Genomic DNA, 13,882 nt, shown 5'->3' with positions numbered 1-13,882 from the left:
CATGTCCCCAGCCTCTGTCCCCCTCCTGTGCCATGTCCCCAGCCTCTGTCCCCCTCCTGTGCCATGTCTATAACAAGTACTCGTACCAGTTTTCCAACAATGATATTTACTGCTTTTTATAAAGAAATACAATTGATTTTATGCAGTATTGAGTTTAGCCTTTTGGCCCGGCCCTCCAAAATATTTTTAGTTTCTCATGTGGCCCCATCGAAAAAATAATTGCCCACCCCTGCCATAGATGATATGTCACCGTGATCATGGATACCACCATGGGCATGTGAATGTTCGAATCATGTACCCTTATATATTACTTTTTATTGGTTTTACCATTTTGGATATACTGTTGATCACAGTACTTATTATGCTATATTGTCTATCATGCTACCATTTTACCTTTTCATGATCAATCAGTCATGTTATTACTATTTATCTTACACATATTATTGACCTACTATGTATACCCAATTGCTGGCTACATTGTTCACTATGTGTTACATTGCCCATCATGCTATCTTTACTATCCATTCATGACTGACTCCTCATGTTTTTCATTATTATTTTCTAATTCTAACCTTACTTTTAATACCATTACTGCCTACTGTTGATCACAGTTACTACTATGTGTTACATTGTTTATGATGTCATCATTGGAATCTTGCAGGACCGATCAGCCATTTCCTCATCATTCATTTTAACATATTTATATTTATCTACTATGTATAATTGCCATGCAATTGTTCTGGTTACATTGTTTATCACATGTTATTTTGTTTATCATGTTATTATTGGAACTTTACTATGACTGATCGATCATGTCCCCATTATGCATTTTAACACATTATATATTATTATTCATCCTATGTGCAATATATCCTTACATGCCAATAATAAACAGTTTATTTTATTATACCTACTGATTCGTTCTGCCCTAATGCTTTGTTTCATTTAAAGTCCCAACCTTCCCTTAGTCCCCATTAGTCCCTTTTTGTCCATATTACCAGGGATGGAGGCTTGTGCGCCGGACGGCCACAGTCTCATTTAAAGTCCCACCCTTTTTGATTTTTGGGTTTAGTAACCATAAAATCTATGATTCTCAACTGAATAGGGGTGGAAACATTACATTTATTTACTTTAATATCCCATGCATTATTGGTTACCTACTCCCTATGCTGCCTTGGAACATGTTATCCTCTCATAGGATTACCTACTACATGTTTGCTGTGAGGCGTACTCTATCTGGGGGTTTGGCATTTGTCACCTCAGCAATCGGGAGCTGCGATGCGCACCGCAGCGTTCCCCCGGGCCCCCCCGTACATTTACCACGGGGTTGGAGGGACGCACTCGCTACGCATCGACGTCACGCCCTCATGCTCACACGTTCGACGCCCTTCACCAATGCCACGTGATGACGCATTGATTTTCCACCAGCGTGTGCCAATGGGGAGGAGCCGGGCGCCCGCGTATAGGAGACTCTGCTTGTGCGCGGCTTTCGCTCCTCTCTTGCACGCTGGCGTGACGTTCAGTGGGGACAGACACTGGCAGGCACGGTCTTCCTGATCCTTCACCACCCTTACTGACCACTTCCACTGTTCCGTACTTGTTTTCATCTACCTTCAGGTAATAGCTACCCAATCACATTGGTGGCTCTTTAGCCACCACCTTGTATGCTTTACACTCCTTTCACTCTTGGCTCTTACTTGTTTTGGTTTTCTACTTTTTCACTTTTATTCCCTTGGTCTCTATATTTTAGCCAAGCTCATTACCCTGATGCATGGCCTTTTACATTGTCTTACAGAAGCCTTTCGGGCTCTTACTTGCTACCGTATCATTGAACAAGATACTCACCACTCCATCACTTTCTAGACCTTGAGATTGGATCTCTGTTACCGCCAATCTGTTGCCACGTCAGCTCCCACTGGGGTCACTCTCCTCTCCCCTTTGATGCCTCTTATCAACATCATTATTCTCTACCTTGTCATATATATTACCCCAGGTAAGAGTGTTTGGACCACCTAGTTGTGCTCCCCCTATTCCCTCTCTAGTTATCTACCCCTAACTAGTACCTGACTACTATTTATGTCTTATTATAGGTATCCTTAGCTCCTAATTGCTCCTGATGAGTGGAAAAGTCCACGAAACGCATCGAAACCTACCCCATAGATGATATGTCACCGTGATCATGGATACCACCATGGGCATGTGAATGTTCGAATCATGTACCCTTATATATTACTTTTTATTGGTTTTACCATTTTGGATATACTGCTGATCACAGTACTTATTATGCTATATTGTCTATCATGTTACCATTTTACCTTTTCATGATCAATCAGTCATGTCATTACTATTTATCTTACACATATTATTGACCTACTATGTATACCCAATTGCTGGCTACATTGTTCACTATGTGTTACATTGCCCATCATGCTATCTTTACTATCCATTCATGACTGACTCCTCATGTTTTTCATTATTATTTTCTAATTCTAACCTTACTTTTAATAACATTGCTGCCTACTGTTAATCACAGTTACAACTATATGTTACATTGTTTATGATGTCATCATTGGAATCTTGCAGGACCGATCAGCCATTTCCTCATCATGCATTTTAACATACTTATTGATCTACTATGTATAATTGCCATGCAATTGTGCTGGTTACAATATTTATCACATGTTATTTTGTTTATCATGTTATTATTGGAACTTTACTATGACTGATCGATCATGCATTTTAACACATTATATATTATTATTCATCCTATGTGCAATATATCCTTACATGCCAATAATAAACAGTTTATTTTATTATACCTACTGATTCGTTCTGCCCTAATGCTTTGTTTCATTTAAAGTCCCAACCTTCCCTTAGTCCCCATTAGTCCCTTTTTGTCCATATTACCAGGGATGGAGGCTTGTGCACCGGACGGCCACAGTCTCATTTAAAGTCCCACCCTTTTTGATTTTTGGGTATAGTAATCCTAAAATCTTTGCTTTAAAGTAAGACACAGCCAGAAAACAAGTCCAGCAATGGTAGCCCTATAGTTCTCTTATGACAGTGACCCTGTCAGGCAACCAGCATTTTCAGAAGGACAGCAACCCTTGGCTGTTTCCACATGATTGATGTACTTTAAAAAGCTTATTCCAGGGCCAGTTAGGACATAAAGAGGGAGGAACATTTTGTCATAATGTTAGGCACTATGCCATGATCCCCTATTCTTTGGTCATAATTTAGGCAGATGTTAATGAAAAAAAAAAACAAGGTAAACATGCCAATGAAATACATACTGAATGTGATGTGAGAGCTTTTTTAACTGCCAACAGGATTTGTATTTCTGTCAATCCAGTCCTGAGATTTACAGCGCATCCCTGTGTCAAAGGAAGGCAAACTGATCTTTCCCTGCTGCAGTTTCACCTTCTCTTACAGGTCTTCTTTGCCCCTCAGTCTGTGATTTAACAGTGAATTATATTTACTCGTCTTAGATCTGAGACAGGTTGTAGAGTGCAGAAGGACTGCCAAGAGGCTACCGTTCTCTGTTTTACTTAGTCTTCTTTAAAAACAAATGAGTTTGACAATAGAAAACATATGCAGAAGTTTAGCCCAGAAATCCAGTAAAAAAAGATTAGCAACTGCAAAAAAAAAAGAACAAGAAGCAACTGCACAGTAATTAGCTCATCTCTCTGTAATCCTGCTTTATCCTCTTATCAGCATGTTGGCAGGTTCAGTTTTTCCTCCAGCCTATATGTGGCGCTGTACTATTGTTACAGGTGGAGAGGAGTTTAATATGGGAATTGTCCCCTTATGGACGTCATAAGTCAGGAGTCAAGCCAGCTGTCTGATTGGATGCTCTAATCTCTCGAGATCTCAGATGACTATCTTGTCCAGGAACCCTTTATATTGGGTCTCACGTGTCACATTTGGGCACATTTGTGCATGCCTGGAGTGAATGATAGGATAGTGACATATAACCACTGGCTAGGAAAAGTGACTAGCACAGGGAAATGTTTGTGGTGTGTAGGGTCAGAACAGGGACAATGCCTGCAATGGATGAACTACCCAGTAACTGGTATTATCACATGAAGCTCTCCCTAAAAGCATTAGAGTAGAGTTCCATCTCGATACACTGCATACCACCATCCTTCCAACGGAAGCTGTTCTATGGTAATACAGGACAAAGGTGGCACTGTGCATGCTGTACTCTGTTGCATTGCTTTATATCAGTGCCTTCAAAGAACTGTCAACTTCCTTTACCACTAACCTATATTCAATAATACAAGACAATTCACAACAATTAGAGATTATGCATGTTCCCAAACTTTATTTATAAATATACTCATCCAGTTAACCACACACCTATTAAGCCCCGTACACATGGGCAGAATGTCGGGAGACATTTGCCGTTTAAAAAAAAAACGGCCGCCATTCTGCCCATGTGTATGTCAGTCTGTCTGACAGAAGCCTGCGGTTTGGAAGTATACCAAAACCAAAGGTTTTGTGCTGGTAAAATGAACATCATACTGCTATCAGTGTGATGTGAATGAAGGGGGGAGAGAGGGTTGAGAGAAATGTGTGAGAGTGTGGTGAACGAATAAATGTGTGTAGGTCGATGAAATGTGTGAAAAGGGGCAAAAAAGGATAAAAGGGAAAAAGTGAGAGTGTGTGCCAGAAGAAATGTGATTGCAAGTAAAGGGGGTGAATATAAATGGTAGATGAAAATGTGTGTGAGGAAGTGAATAGCAGTGCCGAGTGCATGTCCCAGTATTAGTAGGTAGCATTAAATAATAATATAAAAGGAATGGGGGTTCTCTTGTTATGGGGGTCTTCGGATCATTTTTACTTCTCAGCAACCATCTCTGATTACATGTTATTTCATTAACCCTTGAGTGGTAAATATAATTTCAACAATATCCTCTCAGCAGATGTTAAACATTTTTGTTAGAGGGATGTAACTTTAATAATTTTTCTAATTATATCTATCAGAGTACAATTCCCCTGAAGAAGACCGTGACAGTTTAGGTCGAAACGCGTCGGGGTACTCATGCGGAAACCAATTGAACTACGATGTAACATGTATTGTATTGCTGTTGATTTTTGCCACAGTTATTTCTTTATTCATGTATAATCAGAGTGTACTATATGTATATTATCTATACTTTTTTACAAATGCTCCAACCATGTTGTACATTTTATTGTAATTTAATGTTGAAACCAAGTAAAGATTTTAACTTCAATATTATTCAACTACTCTTATTTACCTAGAACATCATGCCGCAAAAAAAACCCCACTGGGGGACCTTCCCATTTTTGTTTCTGCATTTTCGGGGTGCGCGGCACACGGACTCCACATATGTGTTTTTCCCTGTTTCATTGGACTTCTGAGGTTTTATCTTAGCCAAACTGAGCTACTAAGAAATTATTGTCTGTTGTTCTGTCTCATTAACCAAATCATAGTGCTCTGGTAATCCTTTTTCATGTGTTTGCGAACTTGTAAATTAAATACTGTATATGTTTAGTAAAAACAGATCTAAAATGGTTTTAAACCTTCTAAATGTAAAAAAGGAAATAAAAATAAAAATAAAATTGACCCTTAACTATTATACCATTTAATTTGAGACCCAATGCAATCAAACATTGTCAGCTCATGTTTAGAGGAACCTTAAAGCGGACATTAACCCTCTGAATAAATTTTGCTTAGAGCAGCCTGAATCCCCCTCATCTCTGGACCCTCTTTGCTGCTCCTAGCGCCTCAGCCAGCAACTTGCTACATGGGGCTCCCCAGCCGAGTCAGAGCTCGATGTATCCATTCAGACATGGAGCCTCGACATGGCCCGGCCCCTTCATCCCATGATTGACTGACTGACTTTGACAGCCACGTGAGCCAATGGCACTGCTGCTCTGTCTCAGCCAATCAGGAGGAGTGTCCTGGATGGCTGAGGGGACATCGCTGGAGAGAGAAGGGGCTCAGGTAGGTAATTAGGGGGGTGCTGAATAGGCTTGCTATACACACAAGGTTTTTTATCTTCATGCATAGAATGCATGAAGATAAAAAAACGTTCTGCCTTTACAACTTCTTTAAAGGCATCTAAGCGCATGAGAAAAATACTCTACGTCCTTTTGTAGGTACTACACCTGTTTATCCAGAACTGTGCTAAAAAGATCAGCGCAGAGTAGCCTCAAAATTGTGCCACTGCTGTTTTATTTATATTGTTATGGACTAGTTACTATGAGCCGTATAAAACTGCCCAGTCCATCAGCTCGCTTTCTTGTTAAAAGGCTGCCTGGAAATGGTTCAATGAATGCAAGTGATGCTTTAGATTTCAAGAATTGCTTCCATTTATTAACCATTGCTGACATGGCAGAGGGGGTCACACACATGCAGAAACGATGGTTCCAAGGACTCATAGGAAGATGAACAGAAACCTCCTCTCTAGACACTCTCCCATCTATTGCTAGTAAAGATTTAAGCATTTTTTCTGACACTGAATCAACACGATTATTTAAACAAGGGGGGTGAACAATGTGCAGAATATAAATCTTTCTTACAACTGTTCCTCAGTGAGTATTTAATGTATTTCTTTAGATGGTGAATCACTGCTGTTTTTTATATTCACTATGCTCATAATTCACGTAATATGTAATGTAAAAGTCACTAAACTAACATTTATCTTTCTATTCTGCATTTAACCCTTTCGCTGTCAGGTCCTTACGTCGTAGGGACCTAACAGAGGGGGGTATTGCACACAATCCGGTGTTTGCAGCCACTGGTATAGTGTATGAAACTGACTGGCAGTCTCCTCCTGCCCGATCGCTCTCACACCCCCGGTACTATGCTCCTTACGCTCCCGCCATGATTACCGGGCTCCGCTTGCCCATCGGCGGGCCCGGGACAGTCATGGTGGGTGCCAGCGGGTAAAGGGGAAGGAGAAGAGTGGATACACATCCGCTATCCTCCCCTTATTGCAGTGGCCCGGAAAATTATGTCACTTCCGGGTCACGTTCTCGGATTCCATGTCTCGTTTTGCAGAGAAAGGATTCAGTGAAATACAGGGGAGACACTGAAGTTTGAAGCCATTTTACGGGCGCAGATTTTTGTTAAGGTTATGCATGTTGGTATCTATTTACTCGGCGTAACCTCATCTTTTAAATTTTATCAAAAATGTGGGTAATGTATTGCGTTTGCTTGCACTAAAATTCATGTTAGTGTGTTTTTTCCTGAAATATTGCATTTCCTAGACCTTTGCTGTATAATCGCGTGGCATAAAAAAATTGAACTAATTGGTCTGCTTTCAGAAAATATAAAATGTTTTTTTTTTTTTAATCTTCAGGTCTAAAATTATTTTTTAAACGTGTGCAAAAAATTCAAAAACAGCTCTGGCAGTGAACGGTTTAACCGCTTGCCGCCCGCCACATGCAGATATACGTCTCCAGCATGGCACGGGCAGGCAAAAGGGTGTACCTGTACGTCCCCTTTAGGAAGCGATTGTTGCAGGCACGTGCGCCACGTTCTCCGTGAGCGCGCCCACGGGTCCCGTGGACTCGATCGCCGCAGACATACCCGCGATCGTCTCATGGAGACATAGAACAGGGAGATGTTAGTGTAAACACAACGGCCCAGATTCTCAAAGAAGTTACGCCGGCGTATCTCAAGATGCGCAGCGTAAGTGTATCTATGCGCCGTACCCACAGAACCAGATACGCCTGAAAATAGGCTTCTTCCGACCGACGTAACTTTTCTACGCCGGCGTAGCGTGGGCGCATATTTACGCTGGGCGCATCTGGCGCTCACATAGATTTCCTATTCAAATATGCAACTGAGGGAGATACGCCGATTCCCGAACTTACGTACGCCCGATGCAGGCTCCCCCAGGCAAGTGATCACAGCTGCAGTCTTGCCAGACACATCTTGCAGGGCGTCATTGATGTGGCCCGTGGAGGCCAGGCTGTCTGCCACACGCCCCATCTCCACGGCCATCTCACCCATTTGGCGGGTCTGAGAGTCCTGTGCCCTGGTTAAATTTTCAGGCAGGAAGTCAGGAACCCCTCTGGTCTTCCTGGTTGCCTTCCTGGGACCAGGAGAGGCTAGAGGCCTGGCATAGGGGGAGGCACTTGAGGGAGTAGGTGTGATGGGGATGGATCCTGAGGGGCTGGAAGAGATGGGGCTTGACATCCGCGATGGATCAGCCGAGAGGGAGGACTCCTCAAAAATACAGGGACACCTCCTCACACATATGGAGCGCATCCTCACCAAACACCTCTTCAGTGGAGGTCTGGGCACCACTCCCCTCCACCAATGCCTCTTGGCTTCCCAGGGGGTCAGGGGCATGATGCTCAGGGGATGAAGGTGTGGGACGGGCAGAGACAGATGATGGCCCAGCTCCCTCCTGGACATCTGCGGATGACACAAAACATTCACATGTTGGAGGACCCACACACTTGTCACATGTTCCCTTCCAACCCCTCACATGCTACACACCAGATAGGAGAAAAAACACACTTACCTGTCCTCAAGGCTGGCTCAACTGAGTCATAGCCCTCCACTTCCCTCCACTTGCTCCCTCTCAAGGCACCAGGCAACCACCTGCTCCTCAGGAGTCAGCCGAATAGTAGAGGCTGGTCCACCACCAGTGCCCCTGGCATGCCTTCTCATATTGCCCAGCTTCTCCTTGACCTTCCTGCGCAGGTCATTCATTTTCTTGGCAATGTCCTGGGGCCTCCTCACCTCATTCCCTAGGGCATTGACCTGGGTGGTTATCCCCATCAGGATTACATCCCTCTTCCCCTTGCTGGTGTCCTTACTTTGTGCCCCATGGAGGCGAGCATCATACCTCTCCATGGCAGATATTATAATGGCCCTCCCCTCTGGGGAGAAGTTCTTCTTCCTACTACCACTACGCCAAGCAGACATGGTCAACAGGAAGATAGCAAAAGTACTTACACCACTAACAAACAGACGGGTGTACTTTTGAACTCGACGGGCGCATGTCTGGGCGTACTTATGCCCTGGGTGTAAACGGTGGGCCGGCGTATCTCAGGATTTACGCCGGGCGTAGTTGTGAGCATGTGCAGAGGGGCACGGGACATACGATCACGTCACGGCACATGCGCCGTTCGTTCGGCCCTTCATTTGCATGGGGTCACGCTTCATTTAAATGGATCATGCCCACTTCCTTCCTACTTTGAATTACGCTGGCTTACGAATTTACGTTACGCCAGCGCAAAATTGGACGCATTTGCTTTGAGAATACGGACCTTACCTCTCTAAGTTACGTTGGCGTAATGCATATGAGATGCGCTACGCCGGCATAAAGATGCACCGATCTACGTGAATCTGGGCCAACAGCTCCCCGTTCTGCCTAGCTGACACTGTCACTGATCGTGTTCCCTGTCATCGGGAACACGATCAGTGATGTGTCACAGCAAGCCATGCCCCTACAGTAAGAATCATGCATTAGGGAACACTTAACCCCTACAGCGCCACCTAGTGGTTAACCCCTTCACTGCCAGTGTCATTTTAACAGTAACCAGTGCATTTTTATAGCACTGATCGCTGTAAAAATGACAATGGTGTCAAAAGTGTCCAATGTGTCCGCCATAATGTCGCAGTCACAATAAAAATTGCAGATCGCCACCATTACTAGTAAAAAAAAAATATTAATAAAAATGCTATAAAATTATCCCCTATTTTGTAGATGCTATAACTTTTGCGCAAAAAAATCAATAAAGCTTATTGCGATTTTTTTTACCAAAAATATGTAGAAGAATAAATATCGGCCTAAACTGAGGGAACATTTTTTTTTATATTTTTGGGGGATATTTACTATAGCAAAAAGTAAAAAATATTGAATTTTTTTCAAAATTGTCGCTCTATTTTTGTTTATAGCGCAAAAAATAAAAAGCGCAGAGGTGATCAAATACCAACAAAAGAAAGCTCTATTTGTGGGAAAAAAGGACGCAAATTTTGTTTGGGAGATACGTCGCACGACCACACAATTGTCAGTTAAAGCGACACAGTGCCGAATTGCAAAAAGTGGCCTGGTTCTTTAGCAACAAAATGGTCCGGGGCTTAAGTGGTTAAAGGGTTGTTATTGTGTTTAACCTCCTGGGCGGTGTTCCCGAGTCTGACTCGGGGTGAGATTTTTGGGCTAGGATCGGTAACCCCGAGTCAGACTCGGGCTCGCCTCGCTGGATGTACAGGGAGTTTTACTTACCTTGTCCCTGGATCCAGCGATGCCACCGCGCTGTGTGAGCGAGCAGGACCTCGCTCGATTCACACAGTGCCTCCGTGTGACGCCGATCTCCGTTCCCTGCGACGTTACGACGCACGGGGACGGAGAACGGCGCCAAATTCAAAAAAGTAAACAAACACTATACATACAGTATACTGTAATCTTATAGATTACAGTACTGTATGTAAAAAAAACACACCCCCCTTGTCCCTAGTGGTCTGTCCTGTGTCATGCATGTCATTTTATATAATAAAAACGTTTCTTTCTCCCTGCAAACTGTAGATTGTCCATAGCAACCAAAAGTGTCCCTTTATGTCAAAAATAGTTTTAGATCAGCTAAAAAACAGCGATAATAAATTATAATCACTTGCAGAATTGTGCGATAGCGATTTGTGGGGAAATTCGTCATAAAAAAAAATAAATAATGACAGCAACAATTCTGCAACTGAGCAAATTTCAGTGATTTTGATTTGATTACATTATTGAATAATTTTTATTATAATTATATTATTATTTGTTATAATTATTTATAATTATTTATTATATTATAATTTATAATTTTGTTTTTAAAAAAATGTCATACCCGGGATGCCTATTAGAAGCTTGTTTGGTCAGATTTAAGTGAGTTATTTCTAAAAATGACAGACCTACAATATAAAACGCCAAATTTCCTTGCAAATAATGGTACCGCTTTCAGCATGTTTTTTCTGAAAGAATCATACCGCCAGGGAGGTTAAGCACTGTCTAAACATTTTGCCCAATTACCAAAAACTTTCATATGCTAGATTTTTTTTTTTTTTAATACCAAAATCATTCTGATCATTTAAACACACTGTTCATGTTATACACAAAACAAATCCCTAATTAGTTTGATGAATGAGGCTCTTAAAAACCTTAGTACCCATGGCATTGTCAGACATTAATAATCATTGTTCTTCTTGCAGAAATGCTGTTTAAAACAATTAAGAGCTTAAATAATGTATGTCAGCCGTGATTGTAAAATTTATCAAGCTGACAGTTTTTGAATTCTGGGATTTGAGTGGAGTATGATTAAGTAAGTTTGAATAAGTTACCACAATAACGAGTTTGCATTTAACTCCTAATAGAGTAAATTAAAACTAATATGGAAGCTAAATATAAATTACATAATTTTCATAAAAAATGTAAAGTTTTTAATTAATTTATGGATGAATATAAAAAAGTTTTAGGAAACCATGAAAGGACCTTTACATTTAAAGTACAGCTTCCATAGCTTCCATGGCAGTAAAAACATATTACAGTCTATTAAATACAGTATCTCACAAAAGTGAGTACACCCCTCAAATTTTTATAAATATTTTATTATACCTTTTCATGTGACAACACTGAAGAAATGTTATGTAGTGAGTGTACAGCTTGTATAACAGTGTAAATTTGCTGTCCCCTCAAAATAACTCAACACACAACCAGTAATGTCTAAACCACTGGCAACAAAAGTGAGTACACCCCTAATGAAAATGTCCAAATTGGGCCTAAGGCTAGGTTCACACCTAAGCGAATTGAGTGCGGTTTCAACCGCATCCAAATCGCAGGACATTTTAAAATACATTGTTTTCAATGAGGCTGGTTCACATATGTGCGATGCATCCGCACTGCGCATTGCCTCCAAACCGCGTGCGGTTTTTATGTCTTGCGGTGCGGCTCAGGTGCGAATTCAGTCCCATTATCTTCTATGGGTACGCATCTAAATCGCAGGTGTGTTGCGGTTTGAACGGAAGTTTTTTTTCCTCCTCCACCACCTCCCCCTTTTCCTAGTTCCTCCTCTGTCTGTTTCATGCTGCTGAGGTGAGTAGCCATGTCCAAAAAACGGAGCAAAAAAGTCACTGCTAAGGTGAAGGACTGTGTGGATTCCGAGGAGCTTATCCGCCTTGTCAGGGAGAACCCACAAATCTATGACACCCGGCATCCTAAATATAAGGACAATGTTTTGAAAAAAACTACCTGGGTTGAAATTACCAAAAGCCTTTTGCCAGAGTGGAGCATGTGCTCATCCCAAGTTCAAGCTGACAAAGGTAAGTTTGATTTATTTTTTCATTCCCTAACTTCTTAAATTATAATTCTAAGTAGACCCCAATAACTACAGTGCATACCGCCCACAAATCCAGAGCAGGCCTTTATCCAAGCATGCATTCTGTGAGGACATGTAAAGTCTGCTAACCCATACCATGCCACATGTTTTATATCTTGGCATGGTGTTCCTAATGCACCCTGTCCCCGTGTTGCTGGTGGCACGTGACTCATTCCCACACCCTTGGTCATTGTTTGTATGAGTCTGCGTGTGTCTATCACCAAAATATGTAAACTCACTTTACCAAGTATGTTTGCAGATCCTTGGGGGAGTGACTATCTGTATTTGTCATCCTATTATGACGTTATTGGCCATGGTGGTCTTACAAAGACATCATCCTCTGTACAATGACACCCAGCAGAACACACATAACAGTGTCACCAAGCCAATTTTTGGTGTTTTTGTCCAATTGCAGGTAGAGAATCACTTCGGAGTCCTTAATATTCTGCCAAAAGATAACTTTAATTTTTTTTTTCAAGATGCATTCAATTACACATAGTGACATTTTTAGCTTAGTATTTTATGTTTTAATATTTAAAGGGCCATATATTTTAATGACAACACCACATTTTTTGGTTTTAAATTGCCTGCATCTGCCAAGGTAACTCGCCAGCGGCGATAGAAAGTAATTAAGAAATTGATCTCGAATCAATTTCCCACTGCTAGTGCCCCTAGTTAAACTCCACTGTGCCGCCTCCATGTTATGCATCATGGAATCCTCATAATCAATTCCATCACGTTCTCGCACATAGTTGTGCAGTGCACACGCAGTTTTGACAGCAGAGACAGCATGCTCCAAACTGAGATTGATGGCGGTGTGCAATATTCTCCATTTATTGGCAAGAATTCCAAATGCACACTCTACTACTCGACGTGCCCTAGTGAGCCGATAATTAAATATTCTTTTATCATTGCTCAGCGCTCTACTTGAGAATGGTCGAAGAAGATTTTTACCAAGGGCAAACGCTTCGTCCCCTACAAAAACAAATGGGGGCTGGCTCATTTGTTCCGGGCAAGGAGGAATCGTTAGGTAAATCCAGACTATTCGCCCTTATCATTCTCCCAAATGTGGAATGATTAAATACACCAGAATCGAGCTGCTACCATAAGCACCCACATCAATATAAATGAAATTATATTTGGCATCTACCACTGCCATTAATACAAACGAAAAATATTTTTTATAATTAAAAAACGACTCCCACTATCAAATGGCCTCAGGATGCGTATGTGCTTGCCATCGATGGCTCCCACACAGTTAGGAAAATTACATCTCTCCCAGAATTCATCTGATATCTTCAACCAATCTTCTTTTGTAGGCTTTTTGAAGACCAATGGTTTTAGTACATTCCATAAAACAAGGCATGTTTCATGTACAATGCCAGATATAGTTGATTTTCCAACCTTGAACTCATAGTGGAGACTTCCAAATGAATTTCCTGTAGCTAGGTACCTTCAACAAATAAGAAATATTAAATAATTATTATCTTCTCTTTTTTACAGTGGTATACATCAAGAATCGTTGGCGAAGCATGCGTGATGC

The sequence above is a fragment of the Rana temporaria genome, chromosome 5 (genome assembly GCF_905171775.1).
Source record: "Rana temporaria chromosome 5, aRanTem1.1, whole genome shotgun sequence".
NCBI classification, from domain to species: domain Eukaryota; kingdom Metazoa; phylum Chordata; class Amphibia; order Anura; family Ranidae; genus Rana; species Rana temporaria.
Note: the sequence above shows the minus strand (reverse complement) of the source record.